General features: G+C 52.9%; 1 long non-coding RNA gene across 1 annotated transcript in view; it reads right to left on the bottom strand.

The window, feature by feature from the left end:
• Positions 1 to 24,476, bottom strand: part of LOC309835539 — a 230,352-nt gene that overhangs the window by 115,899 nt on the left and 89,977 nt on the right. The gene's annotated exons all lie outside the window — the stretch shown is intronic.

A 24,476-nucleotide genomic window follows, 5' to 3' on the forward strand; every position in this document is an offset into this window, starting at 1 on the left:
ATTGCCAGGCCCCTCTCGCCCCTAAGAATGATTCCTTAGGATTATTAATATTTGCAATTTGGTGGGTGTTTTCTCCAAAGCCCTGCAGCCAACGCCCTTGGCCAAGCTTTGCCTTTATCTATGCGTCTTCTGCAGTTAGAATTCCACCGGGAAGGAGAAAGAGTGTGCCAGGTGGCTTTTGACCACCTATCCAAGCTGAGCTACTGTCCAAAAAAGAGAGAAGGGTGGGGGGAGAGAGAGAGGATCCCAGTCATCTAAGAAATCCACACAGAAATGGTCTCACAGTGCCAGGATAGGGGAATGTTTCATCCCTGAAGTCAGGCAATCTGTGTTTCAGCCCCAGTTTTGCAACTCTGAGCTAGCTCTGGCTTCCTTAGCTGTAAAATGGGAGCAAATTACCTGCTCAACCTATGGTGAGTTTGGGAACAGTGTGGCCAGTGATGTTCCTGACAGAGCAAACACTAGAACAGTGTCTGCAAGGCTGGTTGGCGTATACAAAACGCATAACAAATGTTAGTTATTGCTAACTGTTCCTCCACCCATCTCCACAGCCACTCTCTGATAAAGGTATTTTTCACAAAGAGCCTGATTTTTGCAGATGGAGACAGCAGAGGTGGGGTAGGGTCAGGTTCCCAGGGCAAGTCACAGCCTGGTGTCTCCAACTTCAAGGTCCACCTGTCCATCCATTTCATGCAAAGAGTCAAGCAAAGGCGTTCCTCTTTGGGGGTGGTGGGGTGCAGTGGGGTGACCTCCTAGCAGATCAGGGCCAAGATTCTCCAGAACAAAAAGGACAGAGGTGGCCCAGCCCAGCCCTCACAGCAAAATTGAACAACATACTGTCACCATCATCTCAGGGCCAAATTCCAGGAGGGCCCTTCTCCTCTTCCAGTTAAGGAAAAGCAGAGCAGGTATGACTACAGCAAGGCATGACCCAGTAAATACACATCCTGGGAGTGGACCCTGTTTACCTTTCTAAGCCATGTGACCTCAATTGCCTCGCCTGAGAACGGGAATACACATACATCTTGCTTCACAGGATGGCTGTAAGGGTCGAAGGAGTCAATGAATAAAAAAGTTAAGCACAGGGCTTCCCTGGTGGCACAGTGGTTGAGAGTCCGCCTGCCGATGCAGGGGACACCGGTTCGTGCCCCGGTCCGGGAAGATCCTACATGCCGCGGAGCGGCTGGGTCCGTGAGCCACGGCCACTGGGCCTGCGCGTCCGGAGCCTGTGCTCCGCAACGGGAGAGGCCACAGCAGTGAGAGGCCCACGTACCACAAAAAAAAAAATTTAGCACAAACTTAGCACCCCAAAATGTGCCAGCTCCTTCTAGGACAGCGCGTTAGCAAAGAAACCGGCAGGTCTTCAAGATGCAAAGGAAGCATCAGATAAAATGCATAAGGAAGCAAGGGGGCTGGAAGGAGGGAATGCACTTTGCATCCTGGGGACATTTTTGCTGAGTAAGCAGTAAAAACAGCATGCGTTAATACAGCCTCGGAGCTCAGGGAGCTCAAAGGGCTGTAACAGACATGATCTCACTGGGATTTTTTTTTTTTATTAGCTTCTAAGGCAGGTTAACAGGTTCCTGCATCTCTGCCGAGACAGTGAAACTGCCGGCTCCCCAGCCTCCCCTGACACGGTGAGGCAGGGGCAGCCTCTCGGAGCCTGCCGGAGCGGCAAGGACCCAAGATCTGTCTCCTGATCTACGATCTGTCACAAGCCAGGCATCACAGAAGGAAATTAATTTTTTAAAAATAAACTTCCTAGAGCAACACGACAGAAATTCTGGGTTTGTTTTTCTAAAGAGCAGAGCAGGGAGGGAAGAAGGGAGGTTTGGGCTCAGCCCCGGGGTTAATCCTGGATGCGCTTCCCAGTCTTCAAAGTGGGGCAAATAGCTCTCCCCTCGTGGGGCTGTGCGGAGGACCCGTGCAGTGAGGACGGTCCAGGCACGTGACCTCCCAGGGATGGGGCTGTGGCTGCTACCGCTCTGTTACACGCCACTTGGTTTCTCCTTCTAGGAGTCTTCACTCAGCTCTGGTTTCAAGACCAGCTGTGACACCCTGCTGTGCCGCAGATGTCGGCCCCCCGCTGTGAGGCTACCTTCCTTTTTGTTATTCTAAGACTGCATCGACTCCACACACTGGCCTCGCCTGGGCTTCCTAGCTGAGTTCTGCTCCCGAGTCCACCGCTGGGGCTCAGGTCGAATGACTACCACAGCCCCGGACATCTCCGTGCAGGGAACCCCCTGCTTTGGGATTACTGAGCCCGGGCAGCGTGGTGGGGTGGAATGGGCAGGACCCCTCTCTGCGGAAGCCTCAGTTCCCCTGTTGGTAGGCGGGTGCTTGAATCACCGTGTGACTGCTCGATGGAATGAGATCACGTCTATGAAATGTTTCCTAACCGGGAAAAGTGCTGAGCGGGCGAGGGCTCTGTCAGCCATCCTCCCCCCATACCTTCTCGCGGGAGGATGCTCACTGGGGACGAGGGGCTGGTGGGGGTGCTCCAGGGAGCCCATGGAGGGAACCTGGTCCCAAGGCTGCAGCCCGAGCCTGGGATGTGTGCAAAGGGGACAGGAAGGAGGGGCCCAGGCCCTCCTGGGTGGAAGGCGAGTCCTGCCCAGGTCAGTGTTTACTCTCTCCCCTAAATGACTCGGCGGCCACATCCTCGCCCTCCGGCCAGCTCTTCTCCCAAGAGCCCCGTGAGCAAGTTCGCTGTGTGCGCTTGGTGACCACACAGCCCTTTCCCTGGTGCCCATCTGAGAAAGCAAGACGCTCCGCTAGCCCCAGGTCCAGCCCCTGGAGGCAGCGTGCAGCAGCCGGCAAAGTTCAGGCTCTGAAGTCGGGGCACCGGCCAGGCCCGCTCACTCGGGAAACTCTGCTCCCGTTTCCTCATTACAGCACAGCCCCGTGGCTGAGGCCTCGACAGGCAGACCGCACACACGAGCCAGGGGACCCAGAAACGCCTGGGTCTCAGTGTCCCCGTCTCTGAGACAGGCATAATGGTAACAGCATATGGCTTTGCAGGCTTCCTGGGAGTTAGGCCAGGTACCTGGCACACAGGAGCACCTAAGAAAGGTGACACACTTGCTATTGTTAGTATTCACGAGGCTGAGCTGGCATTCCCATCAGTAAGAGGGAGATTAAAGGCACACCTGCCCCCAGAATTGATTAAGAGGATTAAATGAGAAGATACTTGTAAAGTGCTTAGCGCGGTATCTGACACTCAGTAAGTGCCCAGCAAATGATCGCTCTAACGATTCAAGTTGGAGGGGAAGTCCACGTCCTCCGCATGAAGTTTTTCCAGGAACCCGGGCTGTCGGAGGAGGGGCTGGCCCCAGCTTGAACAAGGAGAGTCTCTCTGGCCAGTGACTAAGGCTGGGGCAGCAGGATTCAGCTGCTCGGGCAGGGCGGGGTTGGGCCGAGGCCTCGGCTGGCCCACATTCAGGGTGATGTTTTTACCATAAGGCCTGGGTAACTCCAGAGCTAGCACTGGCCTCCCAGTCCCTGGGGCCTGACGCTCACCGGCCAGCAATGAGAGATGCTTCGTAAGAGAGGCAAAGACTCCACAGCCCTCAAAACTGCAAACGGTGAGAAAGACGGGGACAGAGCTGGGGAGGAGAGGACAGATTCACAGGCGCATGGCATTTGATAAATGCCACCCTCTGTTTGTTTAACCACCTGAGGTGATATGATAGCATGGCAGGTCTGGGTGCCAGGCTGTTCTGGGACAGGAGCCAAGTCAATTAAGACCAGATATGGGGGGTGGGGGGAGAAGGGGGGTGCAGGATAAATAGTGAGAGGAGGCTGGTGGGGTTAACAGTGAGGGAGGAGCTGGGACCCAAAAAAAGGGAGGGGAGAAGAGAGAGAGAAAAAGAATCTCACACACACACACACACACACACACACACACACACACACACACACACACACACACACACACGGTTCCTGGGATTCACACGTCCCAGACTCGCTGCAGAAAACAGAAGTTCCAGTCAGTCACAGGGGCATCTACCTTCAACATGTCCCACGGGCCAGGCACTCCTGTGCTGAGTTCTTCATGTACATTGTCTCGTTTTAACAAGAGCCAGGACAATATAGAGTGATCAGGTGTGTGGGCTCCAGAGACCAAATAGGAGTGTTCAAATGCCAGCCTGTCCCGCTATGTGCTGAGTAACATCAGGTAGGTTAGTTAACAGCTCTGTGCCCCCACTTTCCTCATCTGCAAAATGGGAACAATAATATTTGCCCCTCCACCCCTCCAAAGGGTACACATGTAAAGCAGGCACGCTTTGCCAGGCTTTATAAAATACAGGGGAAAGGTCACCTTGGGACTCAGAAAACGTCACTCAACTGTGACCATTTTCTTTTCTTCTATATCCTATCACCAGGCTCAGCATCTGGTAGGCACTCAGTAGACATGTGATATTGTCCAGAAAGGTCCAGAAACCCACCCCAGGCATCAAAGCTACTAAGAGGCAGGGCCGGGTGAGGCTGTACCTGACTCCATCATCCTTCCAAACGTAATCAGGCAGCGACTACTATGCCCACTTTAGAGGTAAGGAAACTGAAGCCCACAGATCTGCAGGCTCACTGTGTGCCTGGCCTCGGGCTGAGCAGGAAAGAGGAAGAAGAAAACACAGCAGAAAGAGCAGTTACCAAGGACAGACTATAGGGTTTCAGGACAAAAGAATTTTTAAAGGGCTTGTTCACAGTTGTATTATATTTTAGCCCAGATTGTCTCAACCAGCCTTTGAGGAACAGTAATTATCACTTTGCTTCGATCAACTTCATTTGCCACCCCTTGCCCAATTCTTTTCCAACAAGGGAATATAAGTGCGACATTAAAAGTCAGACGTTCACGGTTCTGAATCCATTCAACCCAGCTGTGTGGCCACCTACCCTCTCTGAGCCTCTGTTTCCCACGTGCAATTTGAGCAAAATACCCACCACGTGAGAGGCTTTCAACGACGGGGGCACCCCTTGTCATAAACGAGAGGCACATCGTGAAAACGTGACCACGGGTTTAACTCTGTGAAGCCACTGTGAAAATGAAGTCTACATGTTAATAAATATTTATTATATAAATGAATAGAATCATTTCCAGAGCTTGCTGCTTGGAGAAAAGTGGAGAAAAAGGAATTCAAGAATAAGGTGAAAAGGTCAGAGGGAGAGAGTCATGGGGGTCATGGGTCAAATACAGGCTGAGCGGTGGCAGTACGAGACAGTTGGGACTTGCTTTTCTGGGATTCCAGGGATTCCAGCAGCATGGGACCAGCCACAGGCACTTCCAGATAAAAGAGAAGCACTGTTCCCAAACTCTGACCCCTGCGCACTGGCTCTGGGGACAGACTGCCCCTCCATACTCAGTTTTCTTGTCTGTAAAATGGAAATAACGCTATTCCCTGCCTTATTTGTACAAAGTACTTACAAGAGAATCGAGCACACGGTAAGTGCTCAACAAACGTGAGGTATTCTTATTGCTATTTAATGTTACAGCCATTATCCCTCTGTGGTCTGTTTTTCTTTCCTCTTCTTGGGAATCGGCACTTTCTCAGAGACTAACGACAGTGAACGAAGTGGTGCTATGCTTTTCTGCTTTGGTAAAATCAAATAAAGGTCGCCACTGTTTCTTCTCTATTCTGAGTGACAAGGTTACCTGGGAACACCCGGGAGACTTAAAGATGCTTTCTTAGCATTGAGTTCATCTTTCTACAAATCCTTAAGCCTTTGCTCCTTTCCCCCACTAGCCTACAGGCCCCACAAGGCCAGAAAGCACATCTACGTGCTTGCCATTATACCCCTAGCACTTAGGACAGTGGTAACGTTAGGTACTCAATAGAATTGGTGGAATAACTGGTGCCTAATAATCGCTCCACAAGTTTGGGTGAATAACTCTGTGCAGGAAGGCCAGTCACCATAAGTCCTCTCCATGCACATCTGGCCTCTAAATTCAAGCAATGGCAAGCCTGTACACGGCAGCCTAGCAGCAATTCAGGCCTGGGCCTGCACCAGTGTCCCAGCCAGCTGTGCCCCCGTGCAATGCAGAGATGGCCTGCGCCCATCTCCATACACCTTCGTACACGTCCATAGGGATCACTCTCTCTTTCCCCTTTCCAATCCACTGTGAGGCTAGCAGCTTTAGTCTTTTAGTTCAGGGAAACAAAACGAGGCCCAGAAGTTTCACGGATCTCTCCCTAGCGCCACAGAGTTGACAAAGGGCAGCAAGAGTCCTGGAAGCCAGTCTGGATCTCAGGTCTCTGGCTTCCACATTCTGTGCTCAACAACATGCTAAATAAATGTGGACTGGTTGAAGGGGGGAAAAAAAAATGAATGAATGTAAACAATGGTAATAGTTTCCTAAAGAATCCAGCCCTCTCTGCACCTAAACGGTAGAGAAAACTGCTTAGCGGTGGGTCCAAAACAGACACTTCTTAGCAACAAAATTGAACTGGGAAGGGGAATCATTTCAGATAAGCAATGAATGCACCCCGCCCATCTTCCTGGGGATCCGGGGGTGGGGTAGGCAGGAGGGCTGTGAGGACGCAGGCTGCCTTTGGGGCCCTTCTTCATGGGGCCAGGGCACAAGGTCAGGCAGTCCGCCTCCTGGTCATAGGGGAAACTACCAGAAACTACATGTCACCCATCAGATGGGCAAAATGGTGAAAATCTAACATATCGAAAGCAGGCGACAAGGGGAAAAGGGGGATCTGGTGCACAGCGGGTGGGAATGTAAATCGGCATGGTTGTTCTGGGGAGCAAATCGGTACCATCTGTAAAACGGAGAATGTTCATCAGCTTCTCAGAGGCAGCAAGGTCACCTCTGGGTATAAACCCAAGGTGCGCTCACCTGTGCCCAAGGGAACACAAGAGGGTCCCGGCAGCCCTGTTTCTACTACACAGCGGGGTGGGGTGGGGCCGGGGGTGGGGGGAGAAGAGAGAAAAGCCATCAAGCACAGCATCTCTCAACAGCAGAAGGATCACAGGTGCTTGAAGAGACGCTCCACAGCTAGTCACTGTGCATTCTCTTCCCGACTCTCCCCCGCAGGCACTCACTCGCCTGCTCCAGGCTCATTTTCAGCTCCTATCAGCCTCCTGCCTGCCCTCCAGGGGAAAGCAGAATTCACATGTGAAAATAGAGCGCCAGACTCCCCGGAAAGCTTTTCAGTGTCTTTTGCCCAGGAGAGGTTCCCCTTACAATGGGCCCTGGACCGCAGTCCTGAGCCCGGGGAGGGGAGAAGCCGATTTCATTCCACTTAACCCGATTTGCAGGGCCCAGAATATGGCTAATGAGCCCACGCCCTGAAGTCATCAATACCACTTTCCAAATCAAGTTAACAAATTGGTCTTAAAACCGCTTCAAAGGGGCCGGGCTGGCTGTTCTCAACGAGGCATCCTGCCGGCCATATGGCCACAGCTCCCGCGGCCGGCATCCCCTTCCTCGGCACCAGCGGTGCAGGGGACAGGCTGGCTGCCTTTGCCTCCGTTTGGGAGCCATCCTTCCTCTGGAAGCCTGATCCACCAGAATGGAACTTGGGTCCTCATAAAAACCAGGGACAGGGACTTCCCTGGTGGCACAGTGGTTAAGAACCCGCCTGCCAACGCAGGGGATATGGGTTCGATCCCTGGTCTGGGAAGATCCCCACATGCCGCAGAGCAACTAAGCCCGTGCACCACAACTACTGAGCCTGCGCTCTAGAGCCCGCGAGCCACAACTACTAAACCCACGTGCCACAACTACTGAGCCTGCGCTTTAGAGCCCGCGAGCCACAACTACTGAGCCTGCATGCTTCAACTACTGAATCCCACGTGCCTAGAGCCCGTGCTCCCCAACAAGAAAAGCCACCACAATGAGAAGCCCGTGCACCTCAACGAAGAGTAGCCCCCGCTCGCCGCAACTAGAGAAAGCCCGCGCACAGCAACGAAGACCCAACGCAGCCGTAAATAAATGAATACATAAATAAATAAAATTTTTAAAAGTACAGTTATTACTTGAAATGACTGAAATGGATAAAAAGAATAATATAATATAGTGCAACTGCAACTTGCCTCAGGAAAACTAAGGGGAAAGTTCTGTCCTGCCAGTGTCTGGATGATGGTAATAAAAATGAGCCCGGGGAGACCGGGCCTGGTATTTGGCAGGAAATCACCCACCCTGCAGTTAAGTTAAACTACTGAAAGGTTTTCAGAGTGGTGGAGAGAAAGCTGCTTCCCCAAGAGGATAACTCTTGTCCCACTATCTGGGCCTGTCACCTGAGGGCCACATCTCTCCACCCCCTAGACTTCCACAAAATGCAGCGTTCAGGCCTGGCACAGCTGGGAGGCTCCTGGACCCTGGCATCGTGCGTCCCGATTGCGAAGGCCAAAATATTTTGAATATCACCCCCAGAGACCAAGGGAGAGGTGAAAAACAGTGGTTCCCGCACAAAGGTGACCTTGAACTTACCTAAAAGGAAGGAAAAGCTCTCCTTCCTCGGGGCCTCAGAGGGTCTGGGAAGTACGCGGCAAATGCACAGACCCTTCGACTTGGGCCTGAGTTCGTCTCTATCATCTTATTAGCACGTGGCCTCGGGGATGCCATTTCACTTCTCCAGATCTCAGTGTACCCCGTGGTAAAATGCAAACCCCAAGAGGGCCGCCTGAAACCTGTGGATTCAGCCTCCACCTGATAAGAACCACCATGATGACTGGTATGTACCAAGAACACCAGGGCACCTTGGGACACGGCTTCGAGGAGTGACATAGCCGCGGAAACAAAAGCAAACCAAAGTCAAGTGTCACAGAGCAGCAAAGCACTCCCGGGGACTCTGAGAGTCCCCCCTACCCCCAACCTGGCTCAGCCTCAAGCCACCCCTGTCCACCTGTGCCCCTCCTTCCGTCTCCTCTGCCCATGAAGCACGGTACACCTTCCCTTCCCAGCTCAGTGTTCAGAGCCACAGTGCTAGTGGGGAAGGGCGCCAACCCAGCCCCTGCAGTGGGGGACTCCTAACACATGTTGGTTAAATGAGAAGGAAGGTGGGAGAGAAGAGTCACTGAGCAGCTGAAACACACCAGCTCTTTCCTTCCTATAACCACAAAGCCTTGGCAGAGACAAAGATGAAGCAAGAAGACCCCCCTAGTCCCCAAAGCCCAATCTAACCTCACCAGTAGAGAAATTAAACAGCAGCGAAGAGAAGGGGCTTCTAAGATACCACACAGCCCTGAGTCACTCAATACCCCCTGGCCTCAGTTCCCTCATCTATCAAATGGGCACGATGTCCCCACTGACTGCCTCACCAGGGGGAGGGCCTGCTCAAGGGAGATCCGTATGGGAATATCCTTCGTGAACTGTCAGGTGCGTTCGACTACGCGGTGACAGTACCACCTAACAGAGGCCACACACCTGCTGTACGGAGACCCCAGGAGGAAGTCACAACAGTGCAATCAACCCAAGGTGTTGCCCATTTGCACAGATAGCCTGGAATTTTCATTCATTTCCAGGGAAGCTTCAATCTTTCTCAATTTTGCAGCTCTGAGAACAAATGGCCTTCTTTTTTAAAGGTGTCGTTTTTTTTTTTTCCTTTAAACACGTTAAGAAAAAGATATCAGAACCCCGAAGGAACCTTACATTTAACCTCTGTGTAATCTGTATTGCTGGGAGCTTTCAAATATATATATTTTGGGGGGAGCCACAGGATGGAACCGCAGGGTAAGACCTTTCGTTCACATCACAAGCCCCTCAAAACTCTGGGGGCATCATCTTGAAGAGCTGCCCTTGAGGAGCAAGCGATGGATACGGCCGTTTGAAATGAATGAGGCTAACCTCTGGCCAAGAAGAAACACAAGGCGGTTGGGGCTTTTCCATCCCAGGACGGGACCTCCTCAGGGGCCCAAAGCCACGCACAGTCATGTTTTTTTCTGGAAAGCACCGAGGTTTTCAACTTCGCTCACGTTTGATCATCGCCCTCTCCTCTCAGCTCCAGCTGGTAAACCAAGGGCGGCACCATTTCAGGAATGACGTCAGGGGGCCAAAGAGAACACTGAAGCCCAGCCCTGCGCAGAGACACAATCCCTCTCTGAACAGTTCTACTCCTCTGAACGCCCCAGGGAGGCTCCTGCAGCTGGCTGCAAAGCCAGGGATTTCCAGGGACCTCAGCCTGGAGTGAAAGAGGCTGGTCTTGGAAGATGCAAGACAACAGCCAAGAGAGGAAGAAAGGAGAGACTCTGGTTACTCCATCATCCATCTCCAAAGGGGGCTATGAACCGGACGCAGCGGGGAAAAGGTCACGGTCTGGAGTGACAGAAGCGCCGGGGTTCAAACCCCAGCTCTGATACTTTCCCGGTGAGCAAAACCAAAAGTGCCCTACTTCTCGGGCTTTCAGGGTTTGAATCGTAGGTTACAACGACCTGGTCTGATGCTCAGAAAGATTACATGGGATGATGTGGCCAAGCGTCCCAAGATCTGCACTCAAGACTTGTCAGCTGCCTTGTGCCTGCTATCCCAGCGCTCACGGTTTACTTGGAGAAGCCAAGTGGGTGCCCGTTACAAAGTGACTGAACCGGATAACTGAAGATTATGACCAGGCCAAAGACGCCGACTCCAAGCTCACGTGGGTCGGCCACTTCAGTGTGGACTTAAAATGTGGACAGGGAGGGGCTTCCCTGGTGGCGCAGTGGTTGAGAGTCCGCCTGCCGATGCAGGGGACATGGGTTCGTGCCCCGGTCCAGGAAGATCCCACATGCCGCGGAGCGGCTGGGCCTGTGAGCCATGGCCGCTGGGCCTGCGCGTCCGGAGCCTGTGCTCCGCAACGGGAGAGGCCACAACAGTGAGAGGCCCGCGTACCGCAAAAAAATAAATAAATAAAAATGGGGACAGGGAGTCGGACAGTAGTGGTCCTTTTCCCGATCTCCAAATTCTTTTTTGTGCAAAACACTCCCGAGGTGCATGTATGAATGCACACAGGGTGATACACAGCCAGCGCTGCTCACCTGGAGAATGAACCCGAAGGGAGAAGGGGCTGTCCTGTGGGGCAGGCGGCCCGCAGAGGCGGGAGCTAAGCCAGGTCACAAAGGAGGATATGTTCCCAGCAAAGGTGTGGGGCAAAGACCCGCTCAGGCTACCTTCACGGTGAGGCCCCCCTGGAAAGGCCCCAAGCCGCGCCCTCATCCAGAAGCTGGAGAGGAAGCAGCCTTGCCCTGCAGGCTGCAGGCGATCAACTGCGCTCACTGCCTTCTGTGGTTCTGAGGATGGACACCCATGGGGGCGGGCAGTAACGTCACCAGGACCACGGCTTGGGGGCCCAGCCCGGGCCAAAGGCCGGGAAGAGGCAAAGATGCAGCAACACGCCAAAGTCAGAGCACGGCCGGCGCCAGGGCAGCCATAGGAAGTCAGAGGCCGCACCCAGCGGCCCAGCCTTCCTCCTTTCTGAGAAAGACCATCAAAGCACAGCACAGGCGGTGGCTGGGTGGGGAGCTCCGCACCACAGAGGACAGCTCTGGCCTGGGCAGGTCAGGGCTTCGGTCCTGTGTCTGAAAGCAGTGTCTGCCCCGTGCTTTACTCCCAGACCAGTGGTCCCTCGGACCCCCGCCTCACCGCCTTCACCCAGCCATCTGGCTGCCCCCTGACAAAACCCTCCTTCCCGGGCCCGCTGCTCCCACCAACCGACCCCCTTTCAGAATCATCAGGCTCCCAGGTAGTCACCCCAGCTCTGGTCAAATCCACCTGAACCAGGATGACCGTAACAGCCAAGCGCGTCGGAGCACACACTGCCTGCTGGGCACTGTCCCAAGCTCCTTGCGGAGGGCCTGACTTCCACGGATGTTCACAGTGACTCTTCGGAGTAAGTACTATGACTGCCCCACTTTAGAGGTGAGAAAACCAAGGTTCGGCGAGGCTAAGGAACCTCCCCCTGTCATGCACCCAAAGCCCACACCACTGGGCCCCGCACACCTCACCTTCCCCTGCTCTGTGCGCCAGGCCCCTGGGTTTAAGTGCGACTCTGACGCTGCTTGACCTCGGACAAGATGCGCCACCTCTCTCTGAAGCTTCGCTCCTCCCTCTACAACACGAGAGCATAACAACACCTGCTCTGCGCCTGGCTGCCTCAGCGCTGATGAATGAAGGCGCCCACAGCACACAGTAGGTGCTAGAAATGGCAACTGCTCAGTGGGTACATAGGGGAGAGGGGAGAGAGACATACACACGGAAAGACAGGCAGACAGGCAGGCAGACTGAGCTAGCCTTTTGAAAAAGACAACGAATTAACCCACTCTTCAGGTGTCTGTAGCAGCCCACAAACACCCGAAGACACCCACTGCTGGGGGAAGCCAGCCAGCACACAGATTAGGCTATCTTCTTCCTTCCCAAGAGAAGTGAGGTCCAAAAAGAAGAGAAAACTCAGGAGGACCTAGCTGGATCGGACACCAGAGCATCCAGGTGCAGCAGTGAAGACAAAACAGAACAAAATACCGAACTGTCCAGTGTTGTTTTTAGCCAACCCCAGCTGGACCCCAGGGCAACCAAAGTGGAGAATGTCTAAGCGACGATCAGTCCCACCCCAGCGCCGGGTGCTCCGATAAACTGCTGACGAGGAAACGTCAGGAAGTCAGGGGCTTCTCAACCTCCCCGAAGAATTAAGCTTTCCTGCTGGAAAGCCATTAAGGGGACTTGCAAACTAACACTGCAGAGATAAGGGAAACTGAACTGCTTGAAGGAGGCAGTCTGGAACCACCCCGAGCCCAGACCTTCCCCGGGGAGAGGAGGCTCAGAGGGAAAGGTCCGGGGGGCTCAACCTCTCAGTGGGCGCCCACCCCGATCCCATGCGCCCCCCCAGCCTGGTGGCTGTATGAAGGTGGGGCTGTCCTATTTACTGCCCTTTGCCCACACAGGTACCTGCGGAAAGCAGGTCTCCAATAAATTTCTCTTCAATAATTGAATGAGCAAGATCCTGCCCCCCCAAAAAAAGAATTGCATGCAGTTACTGCCACCCAAGGGAAATGCCCCCCAGGAGATAAGGGCTTCTCTGTCCCTTGGCAAATGTAAAAGACACCTCCTCAGTTGCATTCAGCAGACAGCCAAGACTGGTGCAAAGGAGACCCGCCAAAATGCAGTGAAATACACGCCATCCCCCGCAGCTGAATATGAGTCCAGTGATTTCGAACGCTGACTTGAGGAAGATAAGCAGGTCCAGGGCACCACGGCTAACGGAGAGCTCGCTCTGGGTCTGGACTGAGAGAAACTGGGCAGGAGAGGCTGAGCCACTGTCTAGACAGCGGCAGAGGCGGCAGTTGCACCTGGCTCTGCCTGGCTCTTCCTTGGCACTGGGAAGCATAGCCAGCCCTAGAGAAGGCAGGAAGCAAATCAAGAGAGAAGGCCCTCGGGCTCAAGGTGACCACACGCTGGGCAGGTGTCTCTAGAGGCTCCCCTCACCCCAAGCCCAGGAAGACCTCTTCTGGCCTGACGGCATCAGCACGCCGCCCATCTCCTGCATCCAACCAATCCGCCACGCAGAGTCTCCGCCCCGTCGGAGTGCTGTTCGCAGGGGACTGTGGTCACAGGGCTGGCATCTCTCTCCTGGGAAAGCAGGGAGCAGGCCTGAGTCCTCTTATAAAAAAAAGCCCAGGATCTAGTGGTACCCAGCACACCAGAGGCACTTAATAAATATCAGTGACATCGAGCTACACAATGGATCAATTCCCGTCTATAAAATGGAAGGAACAATTGATCACCTCCAGGGTTGTTGGGAAGATAAAATAGCCCATGAAAAGAACTGCTAACTAGGGTCCTCGTTGGTATAAATACATCCTTAATTTCTAACAACCTTTATGGTTGGTAAACAGAAAGAGAAAAATTAAAGTTGCGATAACTTAGCACAATTTCCCCACATGCACTGGGGGTAAATAAACATATATACATACGTATGTGTGGGCACGTGTGCATTTGTGTGGTGTATGTGTGCGTGTACGTACATACTTATCAAGACAGAACTGCGTGCACGTGGCTGTTTTTAACTGACAACAGGAGAAGGGGCCTAAGATGCAGCTAGCAAAGCTGGACTCGGTGCTCATCGGGGAAACTGACCCCAAACAGTGAACCTGCACAGACTGAATTGGAATCCAGTGACCCCGCCGAAGGCTGGGACTCCACCACTCTTGTGGGAGTTTGATGAAGCTGGTGCTGGGAGAGGAGTGAACAGGGCTGCCTGTCTTCAGGGCTCACCTTCCAAGTCTTGCAGGATGGAAAGGAAACTCATACCAGGACACTTCTGACATGCCCTACTGTTCACGCCCACTTGAGGAAATCCGCCTCAAACCACCCCTTCGTCATTCCTTCATCCTTCCGTTCATCCCTCGGCCAGGAGACGAGCAGAGAGGAAGGAGGGAAAACCTAAATTGGACACTCGATTCAGTGCACACCTGTCAGGGACGGGGGAGGAGCTGAAACACGGCCTGAGCTGCCCAGCATCTGCAGGCGGGCGTCTCCCCACGCCTGCGGCTGGACCTCCACTTGCTGTGAGCGCTAGAATCTGGGGAGGTGGGCTGTGGGCGCGTGCCGTTCCCAGCAACGACGCAGGCCCTGCTCCCCGCGGCCCTTCCCAGCAACAGCCCTGGACTGGCCACAGCCGAAGGCCAGGCCCTCCACGGGGGTGTTCCCGGCAATCTGGAGCACATTTGACACACGAAGCCCCGGGATGTGGCAGGAGAAGGAAACAGGGCACAGCAGCCCTGCCAAGTTTTCCAAAGGAAATGAGTAACCCGTCATTAGGCAGTTACACATCGCCAAGCGAGGAAGTGGCATTGTCTGGGGACCAGCCGAGGGAATTACATAACAGGCACCCCCCTTGCACTCTGGCCATGGCCGTATTTGGGGATTGGCAAAGGCATCTGATGAGCACCTCTACCCTGTGTAAACACCGGCTTTATTAGGGTGGTGGAGAGAGGTCTGGACCAGAGTCCTACTTGGCTCAGTGCTAGGAGTGAAGCTGACTCAGTCTCAGCAGCCCTCATTCCACCGGCTCACATCCGCTGAGCGGCCATGCAGCCCAGTGGGTAAGCCAGGGTTCAGGGGCCAGGCCACCAGTCTCTACCCCACCACCTGCCAGCTGTGTGATTTGGACACGTTGCTCAACTGCTCTGTGCCTCCGCCTCCTGAAGCAGGGAAATCCTTGCACCCGAACCCCAGGGCTGCTGAGGATGAACTGGGATCGTACCTACATACACAGTGCTCAGAACAACGCGTCACGCAAAAGAAGCTTGCAACGCTGTTCCAAGTGGGGTGCTGGGGATAAACACCATGCTGCCCGCACCTCTGAAGACAGGTGACAAAATAAAAAGTAAAATGAAGGGTCTTGGGGTCTGTGGCAGACTGGACAGGGTCTACTGGCTGTACGTGGAGGAGCAGAGTGGTCCCTTCCCCCGGGCACTTTGGAAAGGAAAATGGACAAGGACCTCTTTGAAGCAGCCAGCAGAGGAGGGAGGCACGGAAATAAGAAACACTAGGTTCTTGCTGGAGGCGTTGGAAGATCTTAAAATTCATTCCAATTCAACTGGCACAGTTGGTCATGGCCCACGATGCCACGCTTGAGGGGGAAAGAGGCCCAAAGGGAGTCATCTCTCCGTGGAGTCTGTAGATCCATCTACTGCTCTGTACATGGTGCCCGTCACAGAGAACAGAGTGACCCACGATGCCCTTCAGGTACAGTCACTGTGTCGCTTCCTACTCACCACCACCCGATTAGGGAGATACTATCACACACAGATGCGCAAATACGTTTGTGCGTGTACACACACACACACACACACACACACACACACACACACACACACCCTTTATTTTGAAAGATGAGGAAACCAAGGCACAGGGAGTTTAGGTTAAGCTTTAAGGGTCAGAATTCAAATCCAGGTCTGTTTCACTGTCCACTAAAGGGATTTTTCCTCCTCCACTGGTTGGTTAAATTATTATGACTGCTATTATTTTGTTGAGAGCTCCTTTTTTATTGAGATATAATTGACATATATTAGTCAAAATTATATTAGTTTCAGCTGTACAACATAATGATTTGCTGTGTGCACATATTGTGAAATGATCACAAGTCTAGTTAACATCCACTGGCACACACAGTAGCTAATATTTTTAAAATAATCACAAACTTGGAGGAAGGTTGGGAGTAGACTGCAGATTCTTTTTCCTTACACCGTGTGGGAGAAAGTGGCTGGCTGACACCCCATCTCCGCCGAAGACTTCGTTTTTGTTTTTGATTTTTTGCGGTATGCGGGCCTCTCACTGTTGTGGCCTCTCCCGTTGCAGAGCGCAGGCTCCGGATGCGCAGGCTCAGCGGCCACGGCTCACGGGCCCAGCCGCTCCGCGGCATGTGGGATCTTCCCGGACCGGGGCACGAACCCGTGTCCCCTGCATCGGCAGGCGGACTCTCAACCACTGCGCCACCAGGGAAGCCCTCCCCAGAAGACTTTGGCGTGTATTTCCTAAAGCCAGGATGTTCTCCCCAGAACCACATTCCACCAGCAAAATCCGGAAGCTGACACTGATACATAACTAACATCCGGTTCTCATACCCCATTCAAGTGTCACCAACTGTCCATAATCAAATGCTGCATCTACTTGTCACACGTTTTCACTTTCCTTCAATCTGGAACTGTTCCTCCGTCTTTCCTTAACTCTCATGACCTTGACCCTTGACAGATGATAAGGCATTTATTTAGTCTGAGCGCGTCCCCTCCACTTGGGTTTGTCTGATGTTTCCCCTGCTTAGACTCGTGGTACGCATCTTCATTGACTCTTTTTTTTCTTTTTTTTTTTTTCCATAATTGCAAAGCAAGAGTTGGAGGGAAGATTTCCTGGATGAAAGTAAATCCTCTAAGTCGACTGTGATCGTGATGACAACCTTCACCCCATCATTTTTCGCCAGTCAGGGGGTAGCTTATGACTCAGGGAGGGATGTGGCGGTCTGCAGTCTGGGGAGGGACTACGGTTTCTACACAGCCACGGAGATGCTGGCATCATTTACTCATGCCAGCTTTGCTTACAAATAAAAAAAAAAAAAAAAAGAAAGAAAGAAAGAAAAAAAAGAGAAACCTCAGAGTTCAGCTTAAAAAGACCTTTCATGCGGTGGCAGGACGCTCCCTTTCCCAGCCCCTGCCTCTGTCGCAAAGTACAATACGTATGTTTATCTTGCTTCTAAGAAGGGGGATATTAAAATACTTGAGGATTTTCCCCTCCTAGCCCTGGCATGCTGGCTCCCAGTGGCTTCACGGCCACATACAATGAAGTGCAAAAGCAACAGTCAATTATGGCTTTCGCAAACACAGGGACCTTTCCTGAGGCTGGAAGTCGCATCACTTGAAAGGCTGACTTTCTTCAAACTTCCAGGAACTGAGTGGCCCAGAGCCCGTCTATTTAAAGGTCAGCCCAGCAGCCCTGCTGTATTTGGAGGGCTGCCGCCAACATGAGCTTATTCTCAGCCCCTCTCTGCAGCCACCGCAGCGGGCCGGGCCGTGAGCAGTACTGTGCTCCTTTCAAAGGGAGGCGAGCAGCGCCAGCGACAGGGCCAGGGCCAGAGAGAGAGGGAGGTGAGAAGTGACCGGCCGCCTCCCCCTTCGCGGGGGCAACTGGTGGTTAAACGAGTGAACTCCTCCACGGCTGAGCCTTGAAAGCAACGATCACATCTCAGAATCAAGCCTCGGTCCCAATTCCCAGGGACATAATCGTCCTTTTTGGCCCCCTTTTAGCTCAGCTCTCTGGGCCTGAGCTCTGGAGGAGCAGATAGAGGACAGGCAGCAGGAAGTGGCCCCTGGGCCCCCTTACAAGGTGACCAGAGGGACCACAGCCCGTCTCACCCACCGACCATGTACAAAACCTTTTGAAAGTGTTTAACCCTTAGCTGGGTGTTAACTCACACAGCTCTGCATGTATTTAATTCCACGTGCTCGTTTGGTAGCTGCTTACTCTTCCCACTAGCTGCAGGCTGGATTCAGAGGTGACAGGTATGGAGAAATCACCGCTGACACAGCATCTGCAATGTGCATGGGGTCCTATGCATGGGTGGTGGGCACGGCTCACCGGCCCAAAGTCACCCAGCTAGTGAGGGGCGGGGTCAGAATTCCAATGCCCACCTGTCTGACTCCAGAACACACTCTCCTATTTCATCATACCCTCCACACACACCCCACATTCGGGAAGTCAGGTCCTGCTTTGCTGGAAAGTATTGATCCCGCCTGCCAGGCGCCAGGGAGGGCTTCAAGGAGGAGATGGCATTTGAACATCGCCTTCAATGGGGCTCGGGGAGAAAAGGAAGAGCAGCCCAGGAAGAAAGTACGATGTGAACAAAAGCAATGAGACCTGAAAAGGGCCTGGATGGACAGATGATAACTGGCTGCTGAGCCTGAAGCCTGGAGTGGGTGCGGGAGTCCAGGAGTCCTTTGGGAAACTCTCCTGGCCCCCGTGTGCTGAACCGGGACTCTGCCCATCGCTGCACTGCACTGTGCTACCCATCCAAGTTACCCTGAGCCTTGGGACAATGCCGAGAAACAGAGATTACCAGCCAAGGCTTGGAGAAGTCACTGCAGCTGATTCCCTGGTTACAGGGGGGCAGGGCTTACACCTGACCCAAGGCCGTCCTGTGCCAAGGCTAGTTAGCTGCCCGTGTGCCTTCTCAAGTGTTTCTTTTTTCTTCCTTTCTGCTGAGGTCGTTGTGGACACAGGAAAGGATGCTCGTGGGGAATGAAAGGGGGGAGGGAAAGAAAGGAAATAGAGAGGGAGGGGAGGGAGGAGGGGAACCACGCCAGGACTATGATTCAGTGCAGACCTTTCCGAGGGTCCGATTAGCCTGAAAAGACTTTGAAACCCAAACCAACAAAACCAAACACTCAGGGAGCCAAGCCAGGAAGCTCAGGCAGAGACTCTCCAAGACGAAACGTCCTCTGAGGGGACCCTGGGAGGGACTTTGTCACGAGGTAGTGTCTTAGGCTGCACTCCCCAGAAACAGATCCTGAGATGGAAATTCCTGTGTGTGAGCTCACGGGGGAGTGTGCTCGGGAGAAAGGGAGCGAGGGACGCGGGAAGGGCAGGGGACGGGGGGGGGGGGGGGGGGGCTCAGTGAGGATGCGGTCTCCTCAGCTGGCCCCCAGCCTCAGCCTGATCCCACGGGGAGCTCTGGTGCGTAAATGGTACAACGGAGTTCACCTCACACTGAAGCAAGGGGGTCAGCCTTTTGTACCCCTGAGTCAGCAGGGGCTGGGGCCGGGGGGGCGAGCAACTTCCTGGATGAGGCAGCGAATCTCCAGAGAAGGGGACACCAGACCGTGACCTTTAACAGCTGGGGGGTGAGTGTGCCGGCCTGGTAAAGGGGGCCCAGGCAGGATACCCACAGCATCCATTACAATTCGTCATAATTAAATGACTGCGAGATGACCAGGAATGATAACAGGCCCCGTTTTTTTTTAACATTTCCTGCAGAGTTGGGCTGCCTAAGCCAGAGGCTGGGCCTGGGCTGAATCAGCCTCTCGAGGGAATGTGGAAACATCTGGGATTCTGATAGACACCGAGGGTGAGCACAGCCCTGGGACAAGAGAGCTGGACGGAGACGCACGCCTGGAGGGAGTGAGACAAGAAGGCTGCTTTGGAAAGTCAGCTCTCTTCTCTGCTCCTGCCTCCTAAAGAGGGTCAGCACGTGAAATCAGATGAAACGGGCCGAGAAAACAACCTCGTTCTCCCACTCTCCCGTCCGCAAAAATCTAGCGGGATGGCCTATGAGACGTGTGGAGATCTGTCCAAGAGATTATAGGGTCAGATATTTCCGACGAATTACCAGATGGGCTTTGACTGTAGGCCTGGCATGCAGTGAGTGCTAAATAAAAGCCGAGTGGCTCGTCAGCTGGACACTTTTTAACCTCCACCTCAAGTGAACTTCCTAAGTCTTTTCCAGAATGGCAGGGAGCCTCATTTGTGAATGAGTTCTGGCTTCATCTCATGATTCTGAATCGGCCGCATCTTGATTTTTTTGCAACTAAAGAGTTCTGTTGTCTGCACATGTCCGACAACAGACGAGAATAAGCAAAACGTGGTCTGTCCATACAATGCAATATTGTTCAGCCATGAAAAGGAATTTAGTATCGATACATGCTACTGCTTCCAAGGATGAATCTTGGGAACGCTGTGCTAAACGAAACAAGCTAGTTACAAAACACCACTGTGTAGTTTGAGTCCATGTGTATGAAACGTCCAGAATGGACAAATCCATGGAAACAGAAAGTAGACGAGTGGTTTCCTAGGGTTGGGGAACTCGGGGGTGACTGCTAACAGATACAAGATTTCTTTCTGGGATGATAATATGTTCTAAAATGGTTTGTAGTGACGGTTGCCCAACTCCATGAATATACGGGAAACCACTGAATTGTACACTTTAAATGCGTGACTCGTAGGGTATGTGAATTGCATCTCAATAAAGCTGTTACTAAAAAAAAAAAGAAGAAAAGAAAGGAAAAGTTTTGCTGTCATACGAAGGAATGACAATAACATCACCACCAATGACGGGTTCCGGCCACTGTAAGGAACAGTGGTGGCTGTTAGCCGGTGGCCCCTGAGTACAGCGTGCTGGGTCTGGACAAGTCCCCACACACACCCTCCCACCCAAGAGAGAGAGAAGACGGCCCCTATCTGCAATTCATTTGGCCAAAAGGCTGTCAGAAGGGCTGCTGTCCCCTGCCCCACAAAAAACTCTGATCCGCCCAATCCGATGCCACTGAACAGGGACAACACAACAGCCAGCCAGGAGCTCTTATTGTGTCTCCTGCCCCGAGCCGCTCCTAAGCAGTGGGAGTTAAATATTTATAAAGCAGCCACTGTTTATGTAATGTTCAATCTGGACTTGCGAAGCCCGACGCAGGGATGTGCTGAAGAGACAGCCGATTACACAACACAGGGAAGCACCAGGCCGGGGAGCCCGACACTTACCAGGCCTCCGGCCTCACCTTCCAGCCGGCCTCCTCCTCTCTCCTCAAAGTGCCGGCGGGTTGGGAGCGGTCTCCAGTGTTTAGTCTCCTCTTCCCCAGTGCCCACGGCAGAAGACAAAATAGCCCTTTTCCCCAAAAGTTGCAGGTCGCATGGCTCTTCCTGGGCTGTAAGCAGCTCCTGAGAAACTGGGGTGCCGTAGGGTCGAGGTCTGCCTTCACAGACCCCACCATGCAGAAAGGGTCGGGGACTCCCAACTGGGCTGGCGGCAAGCACGTGCAGACGAGGAACACGTTATGAGGCCTCGCCAGGGTCGTCCTCCTCGCGCTTGTCTGATGCCCGGTACCAGGCAGCCCCAATCTGAACACCGGACGGCAAAGGCACGTGTTCGGACGCAACTCCTGGTTCTCTCATCCCGTTTCCACCTGCCCCGCCTCAGCTGCCCCCGCTGCGAAAGACGCCCAAAAGGCCCACCTGCCTTCCAGAGTTACTCTGGAGCGTTAATAAGTCCTTTTTTTTTTTTTTTTTTTTTTTTTTTTTTGCGGTACGCGGGCCTCTCACTGTCGTGGCCTCTTCCGTTGCAGAGCACAGGCTCCGGACGCGCAGGCTCAGCGGCCATGGCTCATGGGCTCAGCCGCTCCGCGGCATGTGGGATTTTCCCGGACCGGGGCACGAACCCGTGTCCCCTGCATCGGCAGGCGGACTCCCAACCACTTGCGCCACCAGGGAAGCCCAATAAGGCACGGTCCTTTAAGGCATCATTACTGCGATGATGAGGGCGACCACCACCACGTGCTTCTGACTCCTGGCTCTGCCCTCACCCCACTGTGACCTTTGGAGAATCCCGTCACCGTCCCAGCCCTCCTCAGTGGCCTCATCAGCACGTGGGCATAAACAAGACAGGGGGAGGAAATGTTCTTTGCAGGCTACAAAACGCTGCCCAAAACACACGTGGGGTGCTCTCGGCACTGCCGGGAAACTGAAGGATTGGGGAGGCGGCCACTCATGTTTCCCAGCTCTGGGGCCCCCATGACTCCTCTGGGGCCTGGACACTCGGGAGAGTGGCAAATACACGGAAATCACACTGCCAGCTGCACCGGGGGACAGCTTCACCAGAATCTCCAAACCGCCTTCTCCATTCATTCTAGGAATCCGCACCAATCCTGTTTTCCCCAGGTCGGTCCAGAAGTGAAGGGAGAGGGAGGGCCAGCCTGCCGCCCTGTCCCTCTGATGGACAGCGCTGGGCCCGGGGGACACGGGTGTCCAGGGGTTCTCCCCTGCACATGAGCCAGACACATAGGGGGGTCTCTGATGAATGCAGCGATGGGGGAAGAAGGAGGCTGAGAGGTGCAGAGCAGGCAGGGAAGAGGGAGCAGAGGAAGCAAAGACCTGGGGACCTGGGACCGAGTGGAGAAGAGGACCCAGAATAAAGCCACTTGAGGTGAAGCCACTTAAAATAAGGTCCAGATATTTAGGGCATGTGTGTGTCATGGGGGGGGGACTTTATCTCGAAAACACAAACTGCCCACCATCTGCTTCGGATTCCCGGCTCTACCTCTCATTTGGCTGTGATCTTGGGCCACTCATGTCGCTTGTCTTATAGCCTGTTTAGGGGGACGACTTATCTTGAAAAAGGAAACAGTTATAAATGTAAACTATTCTATATTCATAAATTAATTTATCCTTTATACATTATAAGCGTATAATATATCGTTGGTAACTTAATTCTAAATATAAAATAAGCTTCGTCTGTCTTATACTTAAACTTGAAGTTGTCATTTTAAACTCTGCTCTGAGTGTCAGGCCACCAAAACAATGAATCAAATCAACTATACTTCAATTTAAAAAAAAAAAAAAGAATGAATGAATCTGACCCCAAGGCTACTTTAGCACATGTTTTTTCACAAAATACAAAATTCCTTCATCCCTCATGATTAAAAGGATCGTTTGCAAAAGACCTTTGGGGACTCTGTTAATGTTCCCAGGCCTCTCTTAGTCTTTTGGATTTTTCAATCACTCTCTTATTTTGCCTAGAGGGTCAACATCGTTCCTTTCTCTTCTCCACTGTTAGGCGGTCTGATTCTGCCGGGCTCCCCGAGGCCTTCCCAAGGGCAGGACTCAAGTCTCTTCCTGCTTCTCTTTCCTTAGAGCTTATGGCTGAGGTCAAGTACCTGATATTTACCCTTCAGTTCCATCTACAGTTCCCCCCTCCCCCACCCATCGTGAGGTCCCATGAGGGCAGGGACTTGCGTCCACTTTGCTAGAAGCTCCCTGTGTCACCCCTGGTATATCAGACACTGGATCAGTGCCTGGCACATAGCAGGAAGGGCACGTGATTCAAGCAGCTCGCCCACAGCACCTTCTGCATCAGGAAAACCCTGCAGTCTGGGCAAGACGTGCCATTTCTGGCAGTGGATCCGCTCCGGATAGAACAAGCCCTGTCACCCGACTCTCCCAGTGCCATGTCACTGAACAAGTGGGCAACCATAAACAGGACAGACCCTTAGATATTTTATCAGCTGCACACGGATGAGCCGATCGAAAGGCAGGGTCTTTCGAGACGCAGATGGTCTTTCTTTAGAAATACATACTCACAATTCTACAATTTCTGATTTCCATTTCTTTAAAGTAGTGCAAAAGTGACTCATCTGCAAAACATATGGAATACAGCTTCCTTAGAGTTTTACAATATTTTCTTCCTATTTTTTACAGCTGTTTTGCCTCTAAGTGATTTGGTGACAACTTTCGAGCAAATCAACCTTTTCCGTGCCTTCCAAAGTACTAAACTTAGTATTCATGCAACAGCTCAATTCTCATCAGTTTATGTAATATGCAGTTACCAACACAACTCACTTTTGGCCAGCGCAGGAATCAAGGGGTGGTAAAGCCTTGCCGGCACACCAGGATCAATAGCTGACATTTCACGGGTGTTAAAGAAACACTGTTCTAAGCCTTCACGTGTATTAACTCGCTGAATGCCATAATCACCCTGGAAGGTAGGTACTAGTATTAGTCTGATTTTACAGATAAAGCATACAAGCACAGAGGAGTTATTTAACTTGCCCAAGGTCACACAGCTGGTGGGGCAGAACAAAGCTTTGAATAGGGGAAATTGGGCTTGTGAGTAGCCTACCAGCCCCGAGCCTTCAGTGAGCCTGGGGTCTCACTCAGTTTGCTGTGCAAAGGGAATGGGCAGCAAGGGAGCCACATGGAGGTCAGTTAAGAGATGCTGCTACCCTTGCCCTGGACTGACAGATGTTTACAATGTCTGGCAATCAGCAAATGACTGATTATCTTCAGATGTGGGTGGGTGGGACGGACATGAGCGGTGAGTTTATGAGCGCACAGTTTCATGTTATGATGACTTCTGCTTCCCTGGGCAATCTGTCTGCAGGAGCACAGATAGGGAGGACACCTCAACTTCTGTGTGGCCGGAGCGTGAATGCTAGTAGGTGGGGGGGGGGGGGCAAGAGTTGAGGCTGGGTTCAGAGTTAAGGGCAGATGTGTCAGGCCAAGGGGTTTGGATCTAACCCCGTCT

The sequence above is a fragment of the Grampus griseus genome (assembly GCF_964374135.1).
Source record: "Grampus griseus genome assembly, chromosome: 17".
Taxonomy (NCBI): domain Eukaryota; kingdom Metazoa; phylum Chordata; class Mammalia; order Artiodactyla; family Delphinidae; genus Grampus; species Grampus griseus.